This window comes from Mirounga angustirostris, unplaced genomic scaffold, assembly GCF_029215605.1.
Source record: "Mirounga angustirostris isolate CCGP_5_RB_7025 unplaced genomic scaffold, mMirAng1.0.hap1 SCAF_12, whole genome shotgun sequence".
NCBI lineage: Eukaryota > Metazoa > Chordata > Mammalia > Carnivora > Phocidae > Mirounga > Mirounga angustirostris.
The window spans coordinates 101,072,362-101,099,480 of NW_026991720.1; the positions used below are offsets into that span (position 1 = coordinate 101,072,362).

Below are 27,119 nucleotides of genomic sequence, written 5' to 3' on the forward strand. Positions count from 1 at the left end.
GGCTTTGGTGAGGCACATGCCTCACCCTTCACTTAGTTCCCCCTTTGCAGAACTTAGCATCTTGGGCCCTCCAGGGCTCCACTGGGGCATTGCCACCACGGGGAAGCCTTCCCTGAATGCCACTAGGCTCCCCACCTCTGTGTGCAGGGGGAGGGGGCAGCCTGTATTCATTCCTCGGGTTTAGAGGAATCAAAGAAACACCGTGTTTGAAATATTGGTGTGCAAGCGGGTCCTGAGGGAGTCTGTCAAAAGTGCAGACTGATCCCAGAGGGGCAAACTCTATAGGGTGGGGGCTGGCCTAGGGGGTCGGCTGTGCAAACACGTGCCTCAGGGTTCTGTGGCAGGCATGGTGATTGTATTATGATTACAGATCAATCCCCACCCCATATAGGGCTTCCCCACTCCACCTGCACTTGGGTGCTCTCCTGCAGATGGGTAAACTGAGGCTCAGAGAGGCGAGGCCCCAGACGCCCCAGACCTGTCCATAATGCTGTTGACCACAGGTTTCCAGCTCTGACTGCCAGGGACATGCCTGCACGAAGCCCCCCCTCCCCCCAACCTCTGCACACAGCAGGGCCTCGCTGCCCGGCCTCACCCATGCGAGAAGTGAGGGCCACTTCTGGCCAGAGCATTTCACCGTCAAGGTGCCGCTCACCTCTTCTCTTTTCCTTTGCCAAGGCTGCTGGCTGCGTTGGAGATGGTGCCTGGGTCCCAGGGCCTATCATTCCTTTCGTCCATTCATTTGCTCTTTTGATACAGTCATTCGCGAGATACTATTTTGCAGTGATGACTTATTTCAAGGAGTGCCCGGCACTCCCCCTGCTGGGATGATACTAGCTAACAGCAAGGGGTTAGCCTTGTCCCCTGCTTATGGTCAGTGGAGGAGACAGTAACCAATTCCTTACTAATTATAATAGGAGTCTAGCGGATTCTCTGCTTTCAGCTGAAGGAGGCTTCTAGCACATGGTTGCATAACTGAATTCCTCACTGTCACGAAATCCTGTTTTTTGTCCTGACACCTCACTGCGGCAGTGAATTTCCCCTCAGCGAAGCTCTTGAACACAAAGCCACACAGCCTGGCCCCGGGTAGGCTGGGTTCTCTAGGGTAATTTATCCACTGCATGGCTGTATCCCACTGGGGGTTCCATCCTTCTGAAATGGAGCATGTGGCCAGGGAGCATTTGGAATTTGCAGCAGGAGAAGGCACTAAGGTGCAATCTGCCCACAGAATTGGCTCGGCTCGGGGGACAGCTGTAGCATCTAGAGCTGCAACAAGAGTGACGAGTTCATGAACTTGTATCATAAACTGATACTGAATGGGCCCTGCCCAGAAGGGAGAGGCATGCGTGGATGTCTACGCAGAGCTGGGAAATGTGGGGAATGAGGGCCTGTCCCAGGAATTCTAGGGATCGGTGTCAGCATGAAAACACTTGAGGACATTTATTTTGATCCCTTCTCAGTGAATAGTAATGTTTGAAAGCCCATCCATGTTGAGGCAGCTAAATTCGATACCTGACCCCAGACTGAAGTGTGTCTGGGAACGAGACACTATAAAGGACATTCTCAGATCCACCGGCAAAATTGGGATATGGACCTAGATTACACACAAGGATTTTACAGTGTAAATTTATGAATTTGGTACCTATGCTAGGGTTGGGTAAGATAATATCCCTACTTTAGGAAGGATGTATCAAACTACATAGGAGTAAAGGACTACGGTCTACGGAGCTTGCCTACAAATGATGCATAAGAAAAATACGCCTGTATATACAGGTGCTTTTTGAACATCTATAAAAGCCCCCTGACTATCAGGCTTTCTGAGTGGTGCAGGCATTCCTTGCTGAGCGGGGCTTTTGGCAAAGCTGTAAGATTCAAAGCTTAAAGACTTTTGAGAAGATGGCCCCAAATTGCGTTTTCTCTTTAATTTTCTCTCCACCCTTTGTCTACAACAGGAGTCCTTGTGTTTAGCTCCCTCGTATCATTTTCTCTAGATGTTCATCTTATGGTTTTCTGAGCTTGGAGCAAACCGTAGACGCTTTCAGGAGGCCTATTTCAGTAAGGGGAATGGATGACCTTTCATTGATACACTCCGTTCCAAGGTGGGAAAAGCAGGAGCTATAAAAAGTGCCATAAAGGGTTTTGGCATAATGCTTATTCTGCACTGACCACCTACTTGACCTTCAACAATTTATTCAACAATTTATTGATTCGGCTTCCTACTCTATACAGTGGGCATCTCCAAGAGGTCCAGAGTGGGGGCTCAATAAGACGATTAGTGAATGTTTGGCACAAAAATGTGTGCTCAGTAAAGGTAAATTATACTGTAGCTGTTTCCACAACATCAGGACCCAGAAAAAGATGTAATTATTGTTACTATCCTCTTTGTACTGTAATTTCAATTGGGGAGAGATGTTAATAACCGTATCGATGATAATGCTTTCCATTAACTCAGGGGTTCCCTCGTGCCAGTCACTCTGTGTAACAGCCATGACCTCACTGAACACCCAGGACGTGACCCTAGGGCAGGCGCATCAGCCCCTTTCAAAGATAAGGACACCGAGGCTTGGAGGCATTAAGAAAATATGTAGGGCGTCCCCACTCCACCCGCACTTGGGTGCTCTCCCGCCGATGGGTAAACTGAGGCTCAGAGAAGCCAGGCCCCAGACCTGGCTGGCTGTGGGCGGACACTGCAAACCCCGGTTCTCCTTTCCCGGACTGGGACCGCCAGCCTGCCACCGAGTCCGTCGGGTCCTTCTTCTGCGCCCGGGGTCGAGGACTTGGACTGCACGGTTAATGCTTAGAGTTTCAAAGAATTCGCTCCCAAATTGCCTTTGGGGACGGGTCCGACGTGTCCTTCGCTGGCGCCCCAGCTTGGGCGGCCGGGACCCCGCGCTCGGGGGTACCGGGGGTGGGGGTGGGGCAGGACGCGGGGTCCCGGCGCCGTAGCGCAGCGGCCCCGCCCCGCGGGTTCGGCCCCGGCGCCCCCCCGCGCCCTGCCCTGCGCCCAGGCCGCGGCCCCGCCCGCGCTGGCGGCCGCCGAGCGGTCCGGGCTGTGGCGGCGGCGGCGGCGGCGGCGGCGGCGGCGGCGGGAGGAGGAGCAGGAAAAGCGGCCGGGGGAGGAGGCGGCGGCGGCGGCGGCGGCGGCGGAGGCGGGCGGAGGCGGGCGGCGGCGGGCGGGGCCGCGCGAGTTTAAAGCCCAGCGAGGGGGTGGGGAGGCCGGGAGGAGGCAGGCAAGGGCGCGGGCGGCGGGCTCGGCTGGAGGCCGCGGAGCCCCGCGCGGAGCCCGAAGTTTGCGCGCAGCCCCGGGCGGCGGCGCGCGGGGGCCGGGACCGCCCTGCGCGCCGCCCGCGCCCGCCCCGGCCGCGCCGAGGGTCGCGGGCGGCCACGCGGAGGCGGCCGGGAGCGGCGCCGCGGCAGGTACGGAGCGGGGCGGGGAGCGCGGCGGCAAGTTACTTTGTGGTCGGCGCGGCCGGGCCCGGCGGGCGGGCGGGCGGGCGGGCGGTCCCCGCGCCGTCATTGTCTGCGCGCGGGCCGGCCGGCCGGGGGCGCCGGGCGCCGCGGGGGCGCGGCGGGCGGAAGGGCGTCGCCTCCGGGCCGGGGGCTGCGGCGGGGGGAGAGGGCTGTGCGCGCGGCGCTCGGGGCCGGCGGCGCCCTCCCGAGCCCTGGGGTCCGACGCCGGCCGCCCGCGGGCAGGGGCTGGGCCGGGGGGCTGCGTGCGCCGGGCCCTCAGGGCCGAGGCCGCGCTGCCGGGCCGCCCGAGGGTGGGCTGCGGGCGCCCCTGCAGCCCGGGTGCGCCCGGCGGCCGGGGCGGCGCGGCCGGGCTCTGCCCCAGCCGGAGCGCGGCCGGGCCGCGGAGTCTTTTTTGGGGGGGGGGGGGTTCCCCTCGTGGCCCCGTTACCCGCCGCCGGGGCCTAACACCAAGTTGTGGGCTCGCGGGTCAGCCGCCCGCCAGCCGTGGAAATGTGATAAGAGCCAGACCGTTCGCAGAAGGAAATTTCTGATGCAACTCTCCGCCGTCCCTGGTCGCCTCTCCAAACGCCTGCCTTGCCGCTGCCCTCGAGCATGTGCGTTATGGAAATTAGGGGTGTCCTCGACTTTTGATTGTGTTCGCCTTTTCTTGGGATTGGAAGAAACGCCGACTTTGTGTCATCTGCTCTGACCCAAACGGTGGGTAGCCACAGGTGACTCTGACCCGGTCCCGGATCTCCGCGACGCATTGGAAAGAAGGCTTTCCCTGCAAAGGTCGTAGCCACTTTCATTCAAGAGAGGTGCAGAGAAAAAGCCCAAACAAGTAGCGCTCGTGAGTAAATATGCATTATTGCACAACTTTCTCTGTGCCCCTGTTTACAAGGGCAGGCCCAGAACACTTTGTTTCCGAAAATGCTGATTCAGCCGTTTGCAGCCCCCGAGGTTCAGAAATGGTGCTCTATTTAACGTTTCGCTCAGTTTTACTAAGAACACATGTTGGTAGCGCAGCAACAGGCGTTGATCGGGGGTTTATGGCACAGAGCTGGTGATTTTTCGCCAGAGTGACCCAGCGTCCCCCTCTCTCTTTCCAAGAGGAGAAATAGGAAGAAGCCAGGTTTCTGTAGAGGAAGATGTGACTTACGGCAAAGGTGAGGTGTCTGGGGTGGGCGCGGGGTATGTTATTAAGGAGAACCTGAAAGCAAATGTGTTTCCAGGAATGATTCTAAATGACTGTTGTTTTGTTTTTTTCCTGTGAAAAATCTGAACTCTAGGATTACTGCACATGATACTTGAGTTTTATTGGGAACACTTGAAAGAGAAGGGCCACACAGGCCAATCCCCAGATTACAGGGAGGGAATGTGAGGACAGACAGAGTTACACACCCTGTGCGTGGCCTCTTGTAACTGAGAAGCCTAGCGCCTGATAGGCCTGTAACGTTTCACAGTGTAAGAGACTTGTTAGAAGCCTCCTTGCTTTCGTCCTCGCTGCTGATCCCCGTTTTGCAGGTATGGAAACTGAGGCTGCTGACCCCGTTTTACAGGTATGGAAACAGGCTCAGGAGGTTAATTGGCATGCTGGGGTCACATGGCCGGCAAATGATGGAGCTGTCACCGGGACCTAAGCTTTGGATTATTATTATTATTATTTTTTAGTCCTGTGTGTTTTATGCTTCTGCATGAGTCCATCTGCCTCTGAAAGAGAGAAGTGGTCCAGAGGAGGTTCCTCCTTCCAGCCACACATCTGGAGAAGTAGGAGGCTCTGTTACCACTCAGGGGGCTCCCCACCTTCCAGATTTCTGTCCTGTTGCCAGACCTTCCACTTCTGTACATTTATTTTGGGAGGAAACTTTGATGTCAAGAGTTCGATAGGGCAAGTTCTGTTTACGGGAATTTCAACAGCGTTTTAATAAAAGCTGTGCATCCCTAGAAGTCATCAGTTGCCCTTTCGCCTGTGGTCTGTACCACTTTTGGGCCAGTGTTGGGCTGGGCAGAATGCCTTACCTTTGTTAGCCGGGAACCCAGAGCGGGGCGGGTTCATGCCAGCTCCTTGTCTAGGGGTTTATTGGTGGTGGCCGTCAGGATCGGAACCCAGGGCACCCCCAGTGACTGCCCCACTGGAGAGAGCCGAAGTCAGAATCTGTGAGCACAGAACTTGGATTTTGACGGGGTGGCTGGTCTGAGACTTGACAAGGTACAGAAATCAAACTCCTGCTCGAACAGAGGCAGCTTTTGTGCCTTGGGCTTTGCCTCAGAGCTGTAGAAGAAATTCTGGCTTGGTATATCTGATAAAAGCAAATGCTTTGAAGGTGGCCTAATTTAAGGAACCTATTTTCTTGGAATTCTATCCGTCTCTGCAGGGGAAGAAAAACCCACACAGTGGTAGGATGTTTTTGAGCCAGGGTCAGAACTCAGAGCAGAGGGGTCTGTTCCATGCGGGGGGGGGGGGGGGGGGGGGGCGGGTAGGAAGCTGGTGCATTTGCCGAGTGTGCAAAATCCCCCTGTCTGTTTCTCAGTCTGTTAAGCCAGTGTGGAATTGCGTGGGTTCGTGGGGGAAAAAATACTTGCCTTGTCTTTGCACTTAAGTAACCAGTCGTGTTCAAAATTTAAATAAAACTTTTTCTGCTAGTGAAGATTTTTTTTTTTTTCTTTAACCTGTCTTTATTTTTTGCTCAACTATCGAATTATGGGAAATTATGGAAGGAATTAAGACAGTGGAGCGACTTGGTGGGTGAGGCTTGGCAGACAGGGCGCTTTGGGGATCTGGTAACCTACGTCTGAGGTCTGCGTGCTAATGGGTGTGCAACGCATCTCATCCTTGAGCGTCTGATCTGTGCTCGTATTTTAGCTGCAGGCTTCTGGGGAGCTGTCTGCTCCCCGCCTTCTCCCTCTGGTGGAGACACCTATCCCTCCACTGCCCTCCCTGGCTTGGAGGAGCTCTGAACTCCTCTCCGTGGAACGGGCTTTTGTCCCTGCTCCTGGGGGTCACGGGCCCTATTAATTGGAAGGACATGAAAGCAGGGGAGCATAAAACCGGCAGCTCCTGGAAGGGCTGACCGCTCTTCCTTAATGATGGGAAGGGAGCTGGTGTGACTGTCCTGTGAGATGGCAACCCAGAGAGCCCTGTCCCGGCGTGACAGAAGGGTGTTGCAGAGGCAGAACCCGGAGCGGTTCGGACTTTCTGCTTTTGGGGTTCACCCACTCCGAGGGGATCTCCCTTTTTGCCCGTGCCGTGGCGGAGATGGCCTTGAGACTAAGGGGAGCCTCGCTGGCCCTATGTCCGGGTGGAAACAGGATGCCTGCCGGGTTCATCACCACTGGATGCCACTGGCGAAACTAGAATATTATTACTATTTTTCAGCCGTTGCATTCATATATGGACTTGACAGAGACCTTCCTTGATTGTTGCGATGCTCGATTTGAGGACTGGTTTGGGCCGGAGCCGCCAGAGTGGACGGTGTGTTTTGGCACCTCCTTTGGGAACGGGTGCTGGGGAGGAATCCCGCTCCCTTTCTGCTCTGCGCAGGGGAGTGGCCCGTGCTGACGTTCGCACGAGGACTGCTGCCCCAGTTTGACCCCGGGATCTCCTACTTCCTGGTGCTGCGAGCCTGCTGTGAGCCTGAGCAGGTTAACTAAGCTCATCGGTAAAACGAGAGCCAAAGGTGTGTTTACCGGCAAGGGCTGTTGGAGTTGTGTGACCCTCCGCGTGGTGGGTGACGCTCAGCGAGAGCCGGGACACGCCGCTTCTGTGCATACTCAGCCTTGCCTTTGAGTAGCTTGTGTGCTTGATGATCCTGCTTTCTATTAACCCACAAGGTCTGCTCGAAAGAGGCCTCCGCTTCTCATCCCTTTGCCTGCTGGTGCTTGGCGCGTGTTCGCTGCACCAAACCTTGTGGAACAACGGCCCATAAGCTGCTTTGAGCACCAGTCCCTGTAAGGATCCTTTTCTGGCCTGTAACACAGCGGCGGGAGCTCCTCACTGGTGGGGTTCCAAGAGTAAAGGTGGGTGGTGGAACGTAGATCTTACCTGGGGGCAAAGCGATTGCCCCGGGTGATAGTGAATAGCAGGCATCTGCAGCTGGTTCCCCGGGACCAGAAGGAGAGAGGCGCAGACCGGGGAGGTGTGCAGGCTCAGCTGGGCTGCAGGGTGAATGCAGGGAGACCCCTGGCCTCAGGCATGCGGGGCCAGGTGGCATCTATTCTCAGGACTCCGAGGTTGGTTGGTGTCTGGAGTCTACAGGGACACTTAGCCCGGCTGGGGCAGAAATGAGCGTGGGCCCTTGGTCCTGCCGGGCTGACCGTGCCCCTGGGAAACGGCTCTGCGCGCTGCCCGAGGGCTGTGCCGGTGGGCGGCCCTGCCTCTCCCTGAGTCCTGGCTGGGTTTCCGAGCCGGGTCAATGGGCCCGGGCACCAGCCGCTGCAGTCTTGCCTAGTAACGTGGGCTCCAGAAGCACTTGGCTTGGAAAGAGCTTGATGTGTGCTGGCCCTCAGCGTTGCATCATTATTGCCCTTTGGAGCAGACCTGGCAGCTGGGACCCTTCCGTGTCATTGTCACCACAAATAGAACTGCAAGGTGACCGTGCTCTGTCTGGCCCCGTCTAGAGCTATCAGGTGCACCACACTGGGGGGCCTCTGAAAATACAGAACCGTGGGTACCTTTTCTCTCGTCCTGTCACGTGGGGGCCACCAGTGAGGACCTCCCGGGCTACTGACCGACCACAAGTCACCTGGATCCCTCCTGAGATGCTTCTCGGGTTGCAGAGACCCTGCGGGCGCTCACGTCTCTGATGAGCTGGGCCTTTGGTTTGCTTCTTTATTCTCTTGCCTGTCAGCCCTGGGAGTGTCTTCTCCCCACCATTTTCGAGTCGAGACCGCCCCTTGATGTGCAGACTTTTCTCAGGTCACGTATCTAATAGTGGTCATTTTAGGAATGCCTGCGTCAGAAGCTCATAGTGATCGGAAAGCTGCTACGAACTGAGGAACTTTTAAGTTCCGAAGTTTGTATGCTAGCCTCACGCGGACAGGAGGGCTCCTTTGGTTGAAGGACGACACCTTGCTCCATATCTGGGGTCCGGCTTGGAAATCTTGCCACCAGGTGGGAGGTTGAGCTGAGTGATATGGAGGGCCGGCTCAGCGTCCCCTGTGGCCCAGCTGCAGGCTGTGGTGTGTTCCCCAAGAGCCTTCAGGCTGCTTTTCCTAGGATGCTGTCCTCTCTTCTCCAAAATTCTGTGGACCTCGTGGAAACCCGGCTAGGATGTTTCTAGAGAAATATGAAGATGAGACTGCAGCCTACATCTCCTCAGTAGCATGTGGGAGCTTTGGAGGAAGGATATGGCAGGACGGGGCTCCGTGCCCCCCACTTGGACTGTGTCCACACCGCAAGCCTGGCCCTTCTCCCCACCCTGCAGCCTGCAGGGCTGTGGTGGGCGCAGGCAGCCTCCCCAGGTAGGGCCCCATCCCCTGCTCTCCTGGCCTGCCCCCCATGCAAGTTCCCTCCATTTGCAGTGTCCCCCGGCTTCCTAATCCCTCAGCACCCAGGACAGACCGTTGTTAAATTTAGTTGGATTTTGTAATTAGAATGATCTATGTGTATAAACAGCTCCCCAGAAGTAACCAGGCTTAGTTTTTTTCTGTACATATTTATCCATATTTCTAAGCAGATGTCTCCCATTTCTCATAGGATTCTTTGACTTCCCTGCTTGGAAGGTGAGGGGTCCCGTCCCCCATCTGTCCCGTCCCTGCCCTGCCCTTGTACATCCTGTCTCCCCGCTGACTCTTCTGGCGAGGTGGGCTGGACCATCACGCACTGCTGATGCTCTGGGGGCTGAGCCGTGAAGCTCCCCGTGCTCACTTCCCTATCTCTCCCGACACTGTGCTTTTTCTGGGAATGCTTTTGCACTTGCTTGGTAGTTCATGGACTTAGCACTCCCTGCCCTACCTGGCATCTTCCTTCCCCATCAACCTGGGGGTGCCCTTTGCCTTTCTCTAGGATCCCATGACTCTTTCCTCGTTTCTTCCCACAGTAGGATGGAGAACATTCCATGCTAGCTTCCAAAAATCAGGGTCCTGCCAGTTCTTGAGACCTTGTGTGTCTGAAAACATCCTTATTCTCCTCTCAAAGATACGGGTGTCCAGGTGTAGACTCCTAAACTGGAAATCATTTTCCCTCAAAAATTTGAAGGATGCCGCTGTCTTTAGGCAGAATGGGGTTGAGAAGGAACCTAATCTGATTCTTGATTCTTGGTATGAAATCTTCTCAGTGGTTTTTTTTCTTTTTTCTTTTTTCCCCGTTTTTTCTTTTTTTCATGTCTAGAAGCTTCTGGGATTTTCTCTTTGTATCTTTGTTTGGAAATCCTTTGAAGAAGTGCCTTGTAGGGGGGTCTCCATCTATTGTGTGGGGTACAGCGAGGGTCCCTTCAAGCTGGAAAGCCAGTTCCTTTGGGCATGGGACATGTTTTTGAATTAATTCTTTAATTTCCTTTCTTCTGCCTCTCCCCTTCTCTCTTTCTAGAGTGGCTTTTGTTTGTTAGGCTCTGGGACTGGTTCTCCAATTACTTCTATCTCCTGTTTTCTGTGTGTTCTGCTGTTCGAGGTTGTGCGGTATGTCAGGCTGACTTTTAATCCTTTCTATCGGATTTTAAATTTCTGTTTTAATTTTTAATCCCCAAGGACCTCTTCTCTGATTCTTTTCTTCCAGTAGACTTTGTTTTTCAGAGCAGTTTGTAGATTCACTGCAAAATTGAGCAGAAAACAGAGATTTCCTGTGTGCCCCTCCCCACCACAGACGGCCTCTCCCACCCCCAGTGTCCCCAGCAGAGCGGGGCATTTGTCAGTGAAGCTACAGTGACACTCCGTCATCACCAAAACTGATTATTTTTATTTTAATCGCATAACATTCTTGTTTCATAGATACGGTATTTGTTAAATTTTTAGGGGGGTATATTCGTTTGTTTTTTTTTCTTTTTCCTATATAGTTTCTTTCTCAAATTTTTACATTATTGTTTTAAAACTTTTCTACATATTTGTGCCTGACTTAGGCAGAAAGCAGAGCCTGTGACAGGCGAGAGCTTACAGGTGTGTTTTGTTTGGATATCCAAGCCTGGGGAAGCAGGGGTGAAGATGGGAGGGAGGCAGGAACGAGGGCGGTGTGTGACGGGAAGCTTCAGATTTTACTGTCCCCCCATAGTCCTGGGGCTGGGGCGGGCTGGAGAGGGTTTCATCTTCTGTTCCGTGCCCACCTCTGCCTGCCGGGCCGTGGGTGCGGGCCTCTGGGTGCTGGTGCAGGCCACGTGGGCAGGCCTTCCTCGTCCACGGGGCGTGTCGGGCCTGTGCCCTGGTGGTCGCCCCAGCAGTGGCCAGACAGGCTGAGACAGGTAAGGCTGACAGGGTGGGTCCGACCCACTCTGCTTGGCACCCCCGTCTTTCAGGTTCAAGGCTTTGCTCAGAGGTCTGGGCCCTTCTCTGCCAGCCTGCTTTCAGAGGCATCCCTGGGGAGCTGACGGTGGGCCTCAGGGGACCGCTGCCCGGCTGCCCCATTGTGTGGGGAGCCCCTGGTGCCCATGGCTCGGGACCTTCTTCCTCGGCTGGCTAGACTGTGTGCAGAAGCCTCTTTATTGCTGACGAGGCGGGCTGCTGCAGGCTCTGGGGACACTGGCAGTCCTGTGTCACCTGCCCCTCGCCCACCTGTGCCCAGCGTGGTCCCAGAGGCCCAGAGACCCGCCTGCTGCTTCTGGAACGCAGCCCCGGTGTTCTGGTGGTGAGAGCAGGACATTTGCCTGGCTGATGGCTTTGGGGGAGGACATGGCTCCAGCTGGTCCTTAGACTGGAGTCAGTGCTCTTGTTTGGACCCTGCCCTTCCTGGGCCACCAGAGGTAAATGGGGGTTTTCCTTCCTGACACTTGCGGGCCTGGCTGCGCGCCTGGCTGTGTGTCTGCTTTTTGGCCGGGCGCCTGGCTCTTCTGCATCTTGGATTCAGCTTCCCCTGCTCCACTGCCTTTTAAAAGATGCCCTTCCTGTGGTCCCAGCGCAGCTGAGTGTGTGTTCAGTGGGTCATTTGGCCCGGCTTTTCTGGATCTGCTGCCGGGCGGTTTTACCTCTTGCTCTCCCGCACGCGCCTTTAGCTGGGAGCACTGGTATTTTTTATGGGGGGTGTGGCAGAGGAGGGCCCTTCTGTCCTGTGAATCACTCCTCTTCCCCAGGAGGCTGCAGGGCCTGTGAGATCAGGCGGAGGAGTTCACGGTGGGGTTGCGAGCAGAGGGCAGGGGGTGGACGGGACCCCTGCGCCTCCTTACCGCCCTTGACTGCAGAGGTGGGGTGGGGAGTCACCACAGAGCAGCAGGGCAGCCTCGAGTCTGGGAAGAAAGCGGGGTTCACCCCTGCCGGTGACTTGCTCTGTGCCTGGGGCAAGTTCATGTGTCTGCACTTTGATTTCTTCTGGAATTTCAGGGCTGGACTCTGTGCCTCAGTTTACCCTGCAGCATCTCCACCGTGGGGGTGCCCACTGTGGGCTTGAACACTTGGGTGGCGTGTGCGTCGCCTCCCAGCGGCAGCCCAGGCCATTCACGATCTGCCGGAACCGTGAGAAAGGCTCGCTGCCCATCGTTTTGGGTCGAACGCTCCACTCTTGGTCGGCTTTCATGCGGTCGACTTTAAGAAAATCCTGAGAGCGCATGGTCCTGGTCGCCTTGGATCCCTCCCTGCCCGGTGAATATGCGCTGTCTTCCCCGAGCCCTCTGGGAGTCAGAGGATCCGAGGCCGGCCGCTCCTTCCTGGGAGCTGCACTTGGTGCTTCTTCCTTTGTCTGAACACAGCGTCCCGGTGGGCTCCCCAGCTCCCTGCTCCCTTTCCTAGTGTGGGTGTGGTGGAGTGGCTCAGTGTCAGAGTCGCTTCCAGGTGGTCCTTACTGCCCTCCGCAGCTCCCAGCTCCTGCTGCCATGTCCCCGATAGACCGGAGGGTGGCGTGCTCACTGGCCCTGTGGCCTCGTGTGAGTTACCTATCGCCAGGCCGGTGAGGGCCGTGTGCGCGTGCGCACGCGCGCATCCGCGTCCCGGGCCTAGCGCGCAGCCCGCGCTCCGTGGGTACCCTCTGTTCGCTTTGTGCCTTCGGCTTCAAGAGGTAGCGTCCCCCTTCCTGCTGTTCTTGCACTGACATTCTGGAGAGGGGTGGGAGTGACCCTGGCAAACCAGACCTGGCCGCCCCTGGTGCTCACCGCCCCCCCCCGCCCCCGCAGGTGGAAAGAGCGGATGTGCTGTCCCGTGTCTGACTCGTGGTGGGCCTGGCATTCCTCCAGCCCAGTCTCACGCGTGGTCTCACCGGTGGATGACGGGGATGTTGTGTTTCCGTGAGCAGTGTATGCCCTTGCCCATCAGAGTGGAGGTGGCCGCAGTGGGAGGCCGTGGGGCCGCGGAAGGAGCAGAGGGTTTCTTTTGGATTGCCGTGAGAACCAGGGCTTGGGCAGTGGAGGTTCTCACTGAAGCCTTCGGGCCTGACCCGGTCACATGGGCTTGGGGGTCCCAGGTACCTGGACCAGGCTATGCTTCTCCCCCTTCTTCAGAATGCCATCCCCTTGAAGCAGAGCAGTGTGGGGCCAGACCTGTGCTATAGGGTCCTCTGGGCACATGTGAAGTGGTAGGGGTGGGTCTCATTGTATGTATTTCGGAGGCAGGGCAGTATCCCACCCTTGCCAGGATGGCTTCCTTACTTCTCCATGATCGAACACGTCAGGCTGTGTCTGTGGGTGCTAAGGACACCAGGACCTGGTGTTCTGCACAGAAGTTCCCCGGTGGGGACGTAGCTCTGTGGCCTGTGCCCCAGCTGGTCTCCCACTCTGTGCGTTCTGCCCTGAGCCTTGTCTCCAGAGCTGTGCACTGTGCGGTCTGCGCCCTAGCCCGGTCTTCCACGCTGCGCGCTGTGCGTCCTGCGCCCCAGCCGGGTCTCCCACGCTGCGCGCTGTGCGTCCTGCTTCCCAGCCCCGGTTTCCCACGCTGCGCGCTGTGCGTCCTGCTTCCCAGCCCCGGTTTCCCACGCTGCGCGCTGTGCGGCCTGCGTCCCAGCCCATTTTCCCACGCTGCGCGCTGTGCGTCCTGTGCCCCAGCCGGGTCTCCCACGCTGCGGGTTGTGCGGCCTGCGCCCCAGCCCCGGTTTCCCACTCTGCGCTCTGTGCGGCCTGCACCCCAGCTCCCCCAACCCGGTGTGCCATGCTGCGCGCTGTGCGGCCTGCGCCCGAACCTCATCTCCCACTCTGCGCGCAGCGACCCCGTGTGGTGGGTCTGGCGTAGCCAGTGCCGCACTATGGATGTGGATGCACTGGGGACCAGCCCTGCAGTGTGGCCCCGTGGTCCTCATGTACATGCTGTCCGGGAAGGGCCAGTCCTGGGTGATCGGTAAAGGAGCCAGTGGTCAGCCGCTTGTTGGTCTCGCTGTGCGTTTTGGTGGCCCAGGGGCTCAGAGGGGCTGCGTGTTCTCAGAAGCGCTGCCCCCAGCCCCATGTCCTGCTGGTCCCCCGAGTCCAGGATCCTGTAGCCTCTGGGTGTTAGCTGTAAGCTGTCGGACTCGGTGTTATGTAACCGTTTCTAACTTAATTGTTTAATATGTAACAAGTAATAACTGTACCTAGATAAACCCGTCCACTATCTCTTAGCCAAGTGGTGGGCAGTGGGTGTGGGAGCCAGCTGGAGAAATGAACAGATAAGGGTTTCCAGAGGGAAACTGGACCTTTTTCTCTGCTTAGGACAGATACCGAGGCTTGTCTGGACTTCTTTTATACCTCAGCGACAATATATAGCGGGGTAGAAAAGCCCGGGATATACACAGCTTGTCACATTGCCCCTTGCTTTCCAAATCCGCCTCCTCCCTGGAGCGAACCTATCTGACGAGTAGGGTAAGGTGTGAGATGTTGGGGAGATTTCACACGCTTGAATTAGCTTAGCCGATCGCTCCAAACACAGGTGGGACTTCCTTGCCCTCGCTCTTAGAACAATCAGATCACCTGTTTCACGCGGTGATTGCCCCTTTGATCATCTGCCATTTGTCGGTTGATGGCAGGAGTCCCTGCCAGGCTGTTGACAGAGGTTTTGTTGGAGGTGCCCACACATAGCAGCTATTGTCTGTAGAGGCTGCCGTCTGTGGGACTGGACGTCTCATTCCCCCCCTGAGCGAGGAAGAAGCGGTCGCCTTCCCTCACGGTTCTCTGTAAGTGTGAAAGGTGCCTTCCCTCACAGTTCTCTTAAGTGTGAAAGGTGGCGAGTGACAGCCGGGATTTGACGGGTGGTGGGCCCGAAGTGCTGAGCCTCGGAGTCTGGTTACAAGTCACCGTGAGACCAGGCCCTGCCTTTCGTCTAATGCATGTCTCTGCTTCTGTGCCATTTGCTGGGTTGTCCCTGTGTGTAGGGGGAGAAGGTGTCACATGCCCACCCTTTAGCCTGGGACCCACGAGCTCTATGTGTTGGGTGGGGACAGGGGGTGGGCGTGGGAGGACTTGTTGGTTTTCCTCTCCTCTGGCACTCGAGAGCGTAAAGCTGGTAAAGACCCACAGAAGAAGACTTAGTCCGGATTTGGGGTGCCAGGCAGCCACACGGGGAAGCACGGTTGTGGGCGGTGTTAGTGCACAGCGGACTCGGGGGGCTCGCTGCTGTGCCCCGTGCCCCTGAAACAGGGATGGGACTCACTGCCTTGTAGGACGGAGAGGGGGGCATGTGCTAACTGGCGCGGGACGCAGTCCACAGCATTCGTGGTGATTTCACTATTGCTTTGACGGGAAGTTAGCGGGATTCCAGAATGGTGGAATGAAAGTGTGAGTTAGGTCGTTGCATTTTCTAAGGCTGCCAGTCACTCCTTGAGCCATCACGGAAGCGCCACCCAGACCTGGGTTTCTGAGCTTTTCAGAGAACTTCTTTTGGATTTCTGCTACAGTCTAATTCACTGATGCTCAACCTTGGTGGTCCCACCAAAGCCGGGCAGCCTCTTTAGGTGTGGACTCATGATGCAGTAAAAATGCCTTAGGAAAGTCCGCGTGGACCAGAACGGGTGTACCTTCCTTTCAGACGGGAGGTGATACCCTGATAATGCCTGGGTGGAGGGATGGCTAGGAGAGAGCAGGGTTTTTCTTTTTCTTTTTTTTTTTTTAAAGATTTATTTATTTATTTGAGAGAGCGAGAATGAGAGAGAGAGAGTACATGAGACGGGGGAGGGTTAGAGAGAGAAGCAGGCTCCTCGCTGAGCAGGGAGCCCGATGCGGGACTCGATCCAGGGACTCCAGGATCATGATCTGAGCCGAAGGCAGTCGCTTAACCAACTGAGCCACCCAGGTGTCCCATGAGAGCAGGGTTTTTCAAGCGGTGACCTCTGAACCTCCCCCAGGCCTTGCCCCGATCCATGAGACCTACTTGCAGAGCTGGGATCTGGAATCCCACATCTTGTAAAGCAGCCAGGTGATTCGTATGGGTCCACAGCTCGAGCAGGGATGCTTGGTTCAGAAGTCACCCCAGCTCAGGAGCAGTGGTCCGGGCTTGGGACCACCAGTTGGGTCAGAAACTTGGCAGCTCCCACCTGCCAGAATTATTGCCTAATCAGAAGGTCAAGGGCAGAGCCCTGGGGGTTGGCGGTAGGGCAGTCTGAGCCCTGTGGACCCTGGGGGTCTGGGAGAGCATGTGACAGGAGGCCCTTCTTGTTTCTGTGTTTTACCAGACTTAACAAAAAATGCTGGCCTAGTCCCAAGGCTCCCCCAACCCCACCCACGCGGGCCACAGAAGCACGCCTGGCAGTTGACAATGGCCACACATCACATCCCAAATCAACATGATGCACCGTATTTACTCCTATTTCATAGAATTCATGGGGGTTGGAAGTGACTCACAGAGTCCTAACCCCTCCCAAACCTTCCAAGTACCTGAACCCTTTCCACGAAGGCTTATTCTGATGGATTCGGTAAAAATATTCCCCGTCCCTCCTCCCACGTGGAGTGGGCTTTGTTCCTCCCCAGGCTGGTAGGGGCTGCATTAGGGGGACACGGGATGCAGTGACTCCCATTAGGGGGCCAGCAGGTGTGTACTGAACCCGTTTGCTTCTCCTTTGCCTTTTGTCCTCTGTCTCCTGGGGCAGGGAGTCCAGGACTGTCCAGAACTTTCCCGGTCTGTGGGGAGCTGAGCTCCAGATGCTCCCGGCTCTAGTCTTCTATCAGGGAGGGAAGGCCGTCCTGAGCGCATGGATGGGACCTCTAGGTCCCCGCCTGTGCTCTTCCTGCTCATCGCGGTTAACTTCTCTGCGGAATGGTGCTGGCCGCTCGGCTCTGGCTCTTTGCCTTCACCGCCAAGGGCTGGAAGCTCTCAGCACCTGTTGGGGCACTCAAGTGGGAGAAGGGCTGTAGGAGTGCGCTGGATGGGTTTGCACAAGGACCCTGGGAGCCACTCACCCAGCAGGTGCATGCTGCCGTCCCACTCCCCTGAGAATAGTGACGTCCCTGGAGGAAGGGACAGCGAGCAGAGGGGTGGCTCAACGATAAAGGAGTGACCCAAATGGATTTTACACTTGTTTTCCTGGAGGGAGCTGGCAAGCGTCAGTATTGATAAAGGTTCAGGATTAACAGTGTCCGAAAACCGTACTCAAACTGCAACGTGTGCGTGAGTCGCCCGGGATCTCGGGACCAGGCCCGTTCCAGTTCGGTGAGTTGGAGGCACGCTTCACGTGCTGAGGTCTTCATACGTTTGTCCCATTCTCTATTTGGTTTCTTCTCTAAAAATCTCTGAAAAGGCTGCTTGACGCTGTGAGAGGAGAGCTCTTATTACTCATGCTATTACTTAATCTAGGGCATCTGCCGGAAAATTTTCAGCCGTTGGCCCTCCGTGATTGTAAGTGGCATTCTTAAATGAAGCGTCCACACTTTACTCCATTATTAAATATTTGCCCAGAGTCCCACTTTGACATTTACTTGGATTCTGTGGGTTTTATTCGGTGGTTTCTCTTGTGTTTCGGATGAAAGAAAAAAGTTGGAAGCCTTTGGAATCTTGCAGGGTCTGGAAGCCCTGCCTGTCTTCATCGTAGGAGTGCAGGATTGGTGTCCCATTGAGCTTGTAAGCCCTAGGGCCACAAGCAATGGGAGAGCCCCCGCTGGTGTCCCTAGCCTGAGCTCTGCCCTCTGGGGGAAGCTAGGGCAGGGTTGTTGCTCCCCGTAAGGGCGGGTGACATGAGAGTAGCTTCTGTCTTACTCACTTGGGAGTCTGTTCTGTGTGGCAGGCTGCGCCTTGGACACCTGCTCTTCTTCGTTCCACCTTTTGAAAAACTCCCCCACCAAAAGCTTTCCTGGGATCGTGGACCCTTTGGAATGTTTGTCTTCTTGCCTGTTCTTGTTGCTCAGCACAGACATTGATGGAGCCCATGGGGCTTTGGACGCTGTTCCTTTGTCAGCCTTTATCAAGAGTCTCCCGCGCTTGTGGTGATGTTGGACAGCCTTGTGCTTTCCCGAGGGCTAATAGACGCCGCAGAGCTAATACTCCTTGGCCAGATGCGCTTAGAAATGTCGGGGTAGATAAAGCTCGTTTCCCGTGGCAGAACTTTCAGAAAATTCAGTTCGACACTCCAAGGGGACGGTAAATTATGGTGGTTCGAAATTTGGTGGGGGAGTGGGGGGGCACAGTACACTTTTGGGCTGATTGCATCACAGGGCTCGTCTTTTATAGAGTTCTTTCTTTAAAAAAAAAAAACAACCCAGCTTTATAGAGATATAATTCACATACTACACAGTTTACCCAATTAAATTTAAAGTGCACAAGTCAGTTACAATGAGTATATGCACAGATCTGTGCAATTAGTGTGTGTGTGTGTGGGTGTAGATACATGTAATATATATGATACCCAGTTACTATACTCACAGGTATGTGCAACTAGCATGAGTCAGTTTTATTTTATTTTATTTTTTTTAAGAAATTTTTTTATTTATTTAGAGCATGAGCAGGGAGAGGGAGAGGGAGAATCTCAAGCGGGCTCTATGCTGAGTGCAGAGCCTGTCCCCGGGCTTGATCCCATGACCCTGAGATCCTGACCCGAGCCGAAATCAACAGTTGATCGCTCAACCGACTGAGCCACCCAGGCTCTCTGAACCACCAGTCAATTTTAGAACAACTCGAGACTTCACGAGGAAGCCTCTGCTCTCTGGTTATAATTCTCATTCCGTCACCCCCGCCACCCCTCAGCAACCACTAACCTGTTTTCTGTCTCTATAGATTTCCCTGTTGGGGATATGTCTACGAATGGGTTCATATGGTATGTGGTTTTTGGCTTGGCTTCTTTCATTTAGTGTCATGTTTTCAAGATTCGTCCGTGTTCTGGCAGCTGTTGGTACTTCATTCCTTTTTATGGCTGAACAACATTCTCTTGTATGTATACACCATCTTTTTTGTTTATCCATTCAACTGCTGATAGGTATTTGGATTCTTCTTACCTTTTGACTTCTGCAAATAGTGCTTTTACAAACATCGGTATACAAGTACCTGTTTGAGTCCCTGCTTTCAGATTTTTTTTTTTTTTTTTGGGGGCATACCTAGATGCAGAATTGCAGGATCTTTTTTTTTTTTTTTTAAGATTTTATTTATTTATTTGACAGAGAGAGACACAGCAAGGGAGGGAACACAAACAGGAGGAGTGGGAGAGGGAGAAGCAGGCTTCCCGCTGAGCCGGGAGCCTGATGCGGGGCTCGATCCCAGGACCCTGGGACCATGACCTGAGCTGAAGGCAGACACTTAACCGACTGAGCCACCCAGGAGTCCCTTTATTTATTTATTTAACAGAGAGAGCGAGAGAGGGAACACAAGCAGGGGGAGTGGAGAGGGAGAAGCAGGCCTCCCGCTGAGCAGGGAACCCTATGCGGGGCTCGATCCCAGGCCCCTGGGATCATGACCTGAGCTGAAGGCAGACGCTCAACGACTGAGCCACCCAGGTGCCCAAGAATTGCAGGATCTTATAGTAATCCTGTTTTTAGTGTTTCTGAGGAACCGCTGTGCTGTTTTCCATAGTGGCTGCACCATTTTGCATTCCCATCTGCAGTGGGCAAGCATTCCAGTCTCTCCATGTCCTCATCAATACTTGATATTTCCCGATTCTTTATATTTCTGCAAAATATGTTGGTGGGATTTTGACAGGGAGAGCATTGTATCTGTAGGCTGTTTGGACAGTGCTATCAAGTCTTCCAATCCATGAACACGAGGTATATTGTCTTATTACGTCTCTTCTTTGTATTCTTTTTTCTTTTTTTTAAGATTTTATTATTTGAGAGTGAGCAAGAGAGAGAGCATGAGAGGGGGAAGGGACAGAGGGGGAGTGAGAAGCAGGCTCCCCACTGAGCAGGGAGCCTGACACAGGGCTCGATCCCAGGACCCCGAGATCATGACCTGAGCTGAAGGCAGATGCTTAACCGACTAAACCACCTAGGCACCCCTAGGTCTTCTTTGTGTTCCTCTAGCAACATTTTATAGACTTCAGTGTTACAAGTCTTTCACCTTTGGTTAAATTTATTCCTAATTATTGTTCTTGATGCTACTGTAAATGGAATTATTTTCTTAAATTTCATTTTTGGATCGTTCGTTGTATATAGAAAAACAACTTGAGGGTGCCTGGGTGGCTCAGATGGTTAAGCGTCTGCCTTCGGCTCAGGTCATGATCTCAGGGTCCTGGGATCGAGTCCCGCATTGGGCTCCCTGCTCCTTGGGAGCCTGCTTCTCCCTCTGCCTCTCATGAATAAATAAATAAAATCTTTAAAAAAAAAAAAAAAGAAAACTTGATTTTTTATCCTATAACCTTAATGAATTTATTATTTCATTCTAATAGTTTTGTGTGTATCTGTAAACTTTATAGAGTTTTCTGCATATAAAGTCCCATCATCTGGGAGTAGAGATAACTTTAGTTTTTTCTTTGCGATTTGGATACCATGCATTTATTTTTCTTGCCTAATTGCTCTGGCTAGAGTTTCCAGTACTATGTTGAATAGAAATGATGAAAGCAGGCCTCCTTGACTTAGCCTTTTTTTTTTTTTTTTAAGATATTATTTATTTGAGAGAGAGAACGAGTGAGCAGGAGCTGGGGGGAGGGACGGGGGGAGGGAAAAGCAGGCTCCCACTGAGCAGGGAGCCCACTGTGGGGCTCGATCCCAGGACTCTGAGATCATGACCTGAGCCGAAGGCAGACGCTTAACTGACTGAGCCACCCAGGTGCCCCCTCCTTGACTTATTCTTGATCTTAGAGGGAAAGCTTTCACTCTGTTGCCTTTGAGTCTGCTGTTAGTTGGGGATTTTTCATATGAGAAAAATTTTTTGATGGTTAGAGTTTCCTTTTGCTATCATCTGGATGTTTGGTGTCCTCCCCAAATTCATTATGTTGAAATCCTAGTAGGTGGGGGCCTTCAGGAGGTGATTAGGTCATGAGGGTGGAGCCCTCAGGAATGGGATTAGTGCTTTTGTAAAAGAGATCCCACAGAGCTCTCTAGCTTCTTCTGGCCTGTGAAGGTACAATGACAAGTCTGTGACCTGGAACAGAGCCCTCCCTCGATAATGCTGGTATGCTGCTCTTGGATTTCCAGCTTTCGGAACTGTGAACAATAAGTTTGTGTTCTTTATAAACTGCCCACCGTGTGGCACTTTGTCATAGTAGCCTGAACGGACCAAGACATCTTCTGTTCCTGGTTGAGTATAGCATGACAGAGTGATGAATTCTGTCAAGGGCTTTTTCTTCGTCAAGTGAGATGATCATGTCAGTTTTTTTCCATTTATTCTATTAATGTGGTATGGTCTCTTGATTGGTTTTTGTAGGTTGAACTTTCTCTGCATTTCTTGAATAAATCCCACTGGCCAGTTGTGTCATCCTTTTAATCTACTACTGAAGTCGGTTTACCAGCGTTGCGTTTTGTTGAGGATTTTTGCATCAGTGTTCATCAGTGATACTGGTCTATAGTTTCCTTGGAGTGCGTATTTACTCATTTGACAGAGAGAGAGAGAGAGAGAGAACACAAGTGGGGGAGTGGCAGGCAGGAGGGAGCGGGAGAGGGAGAAGCGGGCTCCCCGCTGAGCAGGGAGCCCGACACGGGACTCGATCCCAGGACCCTGAGATCATGACCGGAGCCGAAGGCAGACGCTTAACAACTGAGCCACCCAGGCGCCCCAATTGTTAAATCTTTTGGATGGATTGACCCCATCCTCAATATAGAATGTCCTTCTTTGTCTTTCTGAGAATTTTCACTTTAAGTACATTTTGGCCTATGGTGGTATAGCTATCCCAACTCTCTTTTTGTCACTGTTAACATGAAATAATCTTTTTCCGTCTTTTCACTTGGAACCTGATTGTGTCTTTTGTTCTAAAGTGAGTCTCCTGGAAACAGCATATTGTTGGATTATGTGTCTTTATATTTTTCCATCCTGCCAATCTCTGCCTTTTGAGGATTTAATTTATTTACATTTAAATTACTGATAATGGCCATTTTGCCAATCTTTGTGTGCTTGGGGGTCATGTACATCTTACAGCTTGTTGTCCTTCGTTTCTCTAGAATCTTCTCTTATAACTAATGCTTTAAGGAAGGCTGCCTCGATGTGAACGTTTGTAGAGTAAGTTATATTTAGAAGAACCTTTTACAAAGCACTGAAACTTGTATTGGTCGTTAACGGTGCTCTTGATAGCGTAGTCTTGCGGTTGCTATGCTGGATAGCGGAGAGGTGTTTGCATTTTCTAGCTGACTCCAGAAACTGCTTGGACAAGACACCCTGCTGCTGCTTGAGAAGGAGGGGGTGGTGGTGGATTCCTGGCACTGAGCTTACCTGGCTTGCCTCTGACCCTGCCTTTGACCCTCAGGACAACCCTGCAAGCGAGGGAGAGAGTCTTCCTTCTATGGATGGGGAAGTGGGAGACCTCCTGGTCACAGGCCTCATTCAGGGTCAAGCAGGCGTGAGTGGATGGAAGGGTTAGACTTGTCCTCACAGAGCTTTGGATCCCAAGTCCCACGTTCTTTGTTCCCCTGAGAAGGGAGAAGGGAGAGGTGGTGTGTTCCCACCAAAGGCCCACCTGCTTGAATGACTGGGGATGTGTGTGATAAGAGGAAGGACTTCATCCACGCATGTTGTTTCTTTGCTCAGCATTTTAAAGATTTTATTTATTTGAGAGAGAGAGAGCGTGTGAGTGCATGAGCAGGGGCAGAGGGAGAGGGAGAAGCCGACTCCCCACTGAGCGGGGAGCCCCACACGAGGCTCGATTCCAGGACCTTGGGATCCTGACCTGAGCCGAAGGCGGATGCTTAACTGACTGAGCCACCCAGGCGTCCCACTCTCTGCATTTTAGATATCAAAGGCAAATTCATTTCACAGTGCCTGGCACATAGCAGGTCTTCAGCAAACACTTAATTTCCTTTCCCTGGGGGAGTTTTGTAGGAAAGATCCTGGGTACTTGACAGTCCCTGGTCTTGGATTCAGAATGATCTAGAAGCAGTGAGGTTCGGGAACACAGGCAATCCTATTTTGCCCTGTGCTGTCACGTGGTAATCCATCTGCCTTTGCTCTCAGGTGTGGTGGCTGCCTCCTAGTTTTGAGTGTGGCCGCCAAGGCCTTGGGTTTGGAGTGGCCTTTTGGAGGCAGGGAACTGATCTTGTACCAGGCCTCGCACGATTGTACTCCTTTTTTATTTCTCTCAATGTTCGAGGTCGTTGGACAGTTACGAAGGTGGAGGTCGTCACCTGAACGGATGTACGTCTGCGTGGCCATCTCACTTAGCCTCCGTTCCTTCGGGTGTCAAGTTTCGGGCACACACGTGCCACCTGAATTCATTTGACTTTTTAGGTACCTCTCGGTCCGTTTGGGCCTGCAGCGGAGAGCGCGGTAAGCTCGGGGCACTGGTGTCTTTCCCCTTGCACGGTAGTGCGTCCTTATGGATAGAAATAACAGGCGTTACGAAGGCCCTTGCCCCATTTAGCAGAGTCAGTCTTACGTTCTCAGGTCAGAAATAGATCCTCTTTTCCCTTAAGCGTGTGCTCAGTCCTGGGAGGTAATCCTGCAGCGGGCGAGAGAGTGGGGTGCTGTTTTCCCCGGGAGACACCGTGTCCCTCCCTGTCCCGCACAGCGTGTCCCTTCCGGCTGTGGGCTCTGGTCTCCCATGTTGGACAGTTTAAACCCAAGGAGAGCAGCAGCTGGGACCAACATTATGGAGAACGTGTCTGGGTGGAGATCTCTGCAGGTGCCCTGGGTGCCCTGAGCTCAGTGTCAAGTTCAGGCCCAGGTTTCTCACGGGAGAGGCGGAGGGCAGATGGTGACACTCTGCAGTGCAGGAGCCCCCGGGGAGGCTGCCCATCCTGCAGAACTCTGCTAGAAAACTGGAAATACTGGACGTGTGACATTTTCTCTCTGACTGTCCCTGTTTGGTGGCTTATTCAGGAGGCAGGGAAGAATGCTTCTGAATGCTTCCAGCTGTGCATCTTGCCAGAGTCCCACAGGACAGGCCTTTGGGGAGCACAGTTGAGCAATTACTCTTCAGAGGTGACGACCCTTGGGCTCCCCACCTCGGATCTGCCCCCGCCCCCGCCCCCGAAGGGAGTGCCCTCATTTATTTTCATGGCCCTGTCTCAGGTGAACAGTTCTGAAACCCAGTATCGTTGTTCATGAAATCTTTCCTGATTGACCGAGTCTCTGAGGGCTCTTGTTCCCCAAGAGCCTTGGTTTGCTATGTGAATGTGGTTGGTGGTGGTGCAGCCTGTCCTGGGGGCCTGTCCAAGCCCAAGTCCTGAGTGTCAGGGGAGGCCGCGGCCCCGGGGGCATCCCCCTTACCTCCTGGGGCTGCTCGGGCCGTGGAGACTGTGGGCCTCACAAGTTTGCTCCCAGGACCCGCTTCACACCCTTAAAAGTGACTGGTGACCGTACAGAGCTTGTGTTTTTGTGACCGTGCATATTGATCTTTGCTGTTGCAGAAACAAAGACACATTTACAAAATATTTATTCCTCCATAAAAAGAAGAATAAATCGGGGTTGCCTGAGTGGCTCAGTCGTTAAGCGTCTGCCTTCAGCTCAGGTCATGATCCCAGGGTCCTGGGATCGAGCCCCGCGTCGGGCTCCCTGCTCCGCGGGAAGCCTGCTTCTCCCTCTCCCGCTCCCCCTGCTTGTGTTCCCTCTCTTGCTGTGTTTCTCTGTCAAATAAATAAATAAAATCTTAAAAAAAAAAAAAAAAGAACAATAAATCTGTTATATGTAAACATAAAGGCTATGTCTTAAGAAAAAAATAGCTGTGTTTTCAAATTAAAAATGTAATGAGAGTGTCGTCATTTTACATTTTGTAAATCCCTTTAAGATCCGGCTTAACAGAAGGTGCCTGGGTTCTAGAACCTGCTTCTGCATTCAGTCCCACGTCCTGTGGCCTCCAGGACACCCCAGCGTGCACTCGGGAGGGAGAGGCCCTGGGTTAGTATCCTGAAGGTGGTTTTGATGTTGCCCTTGGCATGTGAGGTCGGTCAAGGTCGGGGCTCCTGTGAGAGACTGATGCAGGTGGAGATGCAGATGCGGGGTGCGGCAGGGGTGCTGGGATGCTGGGGCCTCTCCCTGGTGATGGCCCTGTGGCTCATCTCTGTGTCTCTCGTGTCCTTTGTAGTGTAGGGACACCGTGAAGATGGCCCCTAGTTGTTGAGCGCCAGATGAGGTGGGGAGCCCAGGTCTTCTGTCTTCCGGTGTATTCGTGTACTTTCCGGGGCTGCGATACGGATGCGGTGGGGAGATGCTAGTGCCCCCTCGATGTGCATTCACTGAGGGGTCAGCTTGGGAGTGGGATGTGGATAGAAGCTCTGTGCAGCCCAGGTCCAGGGCTGTGAGCCGTCGTGGCGAGGGGCTGGCTGCCCAGACTGTAGGGCAGAGCTCCTGGCCACCGTCCTGTTTCCCCACGGGAAACTCAAGTGTCTGCAGAGGAATCTGAGACGGGTATCACACTGAGCACCCCCCAGAGCGCTTCGGAACAGGAGTGAGACCGGCACTTTGTCCTGGAGGCGCAGAAGGTAAGCTGACAGGGGAGAGGGGCAGAGTGACCCAGCTCTGTCCCTCCTCTGACCTGGCCAAGCTGCCCACGGAAGGCCCGGGGCCCCCAGCCTTAGCCAGCACTCAGACCCAGAGCCTCGGAGCCGGGGCGGGTGAAGCCAGCCAGGAGCTCACCGTGCGGATGGACAGACTCCAAGCAAAGGGTGACGTGGTCCTGGCTCTGCGACCTGTTTTTCTCTCTCAGCTTACACTTTTTATTCACAACGCATCTGATGCCAGATGTCAGCCCTCCAAGTCTCCACACACCAGCGGGGGTGTCCTGTAATTCCGTGCGGTTCTGACCCTGCCCCCCCCCCCCACAGGCCATAGGGCTCAAGACTGCGCCAGAAAGGGGCCCCCACTACAGATGCCAGCTGAATCCCAGGCCCCCATACTTCTGACCAGATGAATATAGGATGGGGATGCGACCCTCTTCTTAGTTTGATAGTTTGCTAGAATGGCTCCTGGAATTCAGGAAGGTACTTTACTTATATTTGTAGGTTTGTGATAAAGGCTACAACTCAGCAATGGCCAGATGGAAGAAACACATAGAGCAAGGTGTAGGTAAAGGGGGGCACGTGGACCTTCCATGTTCTCCCCGGGGGCTCCTAGCACCCCAAAGAGCTCACCCACCTCGAAGCTCCCTCCCACCCTAAAGGATGGGGTTTTGTGGAGGTTCCGGTAGGTAGGCACAATTCATCAGCTCATTGGCCATTTGCAGTTAGCTCAGTCTCTAGCCCTGTCCCTTCCCGGGAGGTCACTCAGCCTCTAGCCCCTGCCCCTTCCCTGGAAGTCACTCAGCCTCTAGCCCCTGCCCCTTCCCTGGAGGTCACTCAGCTTCTAGCCCCTGCCCCTTCCCTGGAGGTCACTCAGCCTCTAGCCCCTGCCCCTTCCCTGGAGGTCACTCAGCCTCTAGCCCCTGCCCCTTCCCTGGAAGTCACTCAGCCTCTAGCCCCTGCCCCTTCCCGGGAGGTTACTCAGCCTCTAGCCCCTGCCCCTTTCCTGGAGGTCACTCAGCTTCTAGCCCCTGCCCCTTCCCTGGAGGTCACTCAGCCTCTAGCCCCTGCCCCTTCCCTGGAGGTCACTCAGCCTCTAGCCCCTGCCCCTTCCCTGGAGGTCACTCAGCCTCTAGCCCCTGTCCCTTCCCTGGAGGTCACGAAGGCAGGGACAGTTCCACGTCCTAACCATGCCTGGTCTTTCTGGTGACCATCCATCTCCCATCCTGAAGGGGGTCCCAGCCACCTGCTTCATTAGGCCTACAAGACACTCATCACTCTGGAGCTTCCGGGAGTTGTAGGAGCCGTGTGCCGGGAACTGGGACAAGGACCAAATATTTGTTGACTATACCATGCAGGTGATGCATGACAAGCCATAGAGCATATCCAAGCTGTTGAGCACGGGTCAGCTTGGGAAGTGTGAGGGGGAGGCCGGGGACGTGAGGATTACGCGATCTCTGTTGGCAAAGGAAAAGCATTTCAGTCGCTGACGCAGGTAAAGGACAGATTCCTTCGCGGGTCTCCACGCCGGCTTCCCTCGTGTGAGGCCTCCTGTAGGGTGAGGTGGCTCCCACCTCTCTGGGCATTTGGCGTTCCAGTCGTGGAAGGTAATAGAATTCTGAAAGGATTTAGATTACCTTTAGT

General features: G+C 54.2%; 1 protein-coding gene across 15 annotated transcripts in view; it reads left to right on the plus strand.

Moving 5' to 3' along the window:
- The first annotated feature begins 3,279 nt into the window (after positions 1–3,279).
- Positions 3,280–27,119, plus strand: part of GRB10 (growth factor receptor bound protein 10) — a 175,126-nt gene continuing 151,286 nt past the window's right edge. For 8 of the 15 annotated variants that reach the window (XR_010406626.1, XM_064575463.1, XM_064575466.1 and 5 more), the window contains exon 1: positions 3,280–3,417. The gene's annotated coding sequence lies outside the window, so the exon portion shown is untranslated. Of the gene's footprint in view, positions 3,418–3,829; positions 4,301–27,119 lie in introns of those variants that run through there. The other 7 variants (XM_064575469.1, XM_064575475.1, XM_064575468.1 and 4 more) reach the window with 7 other exon arrangements.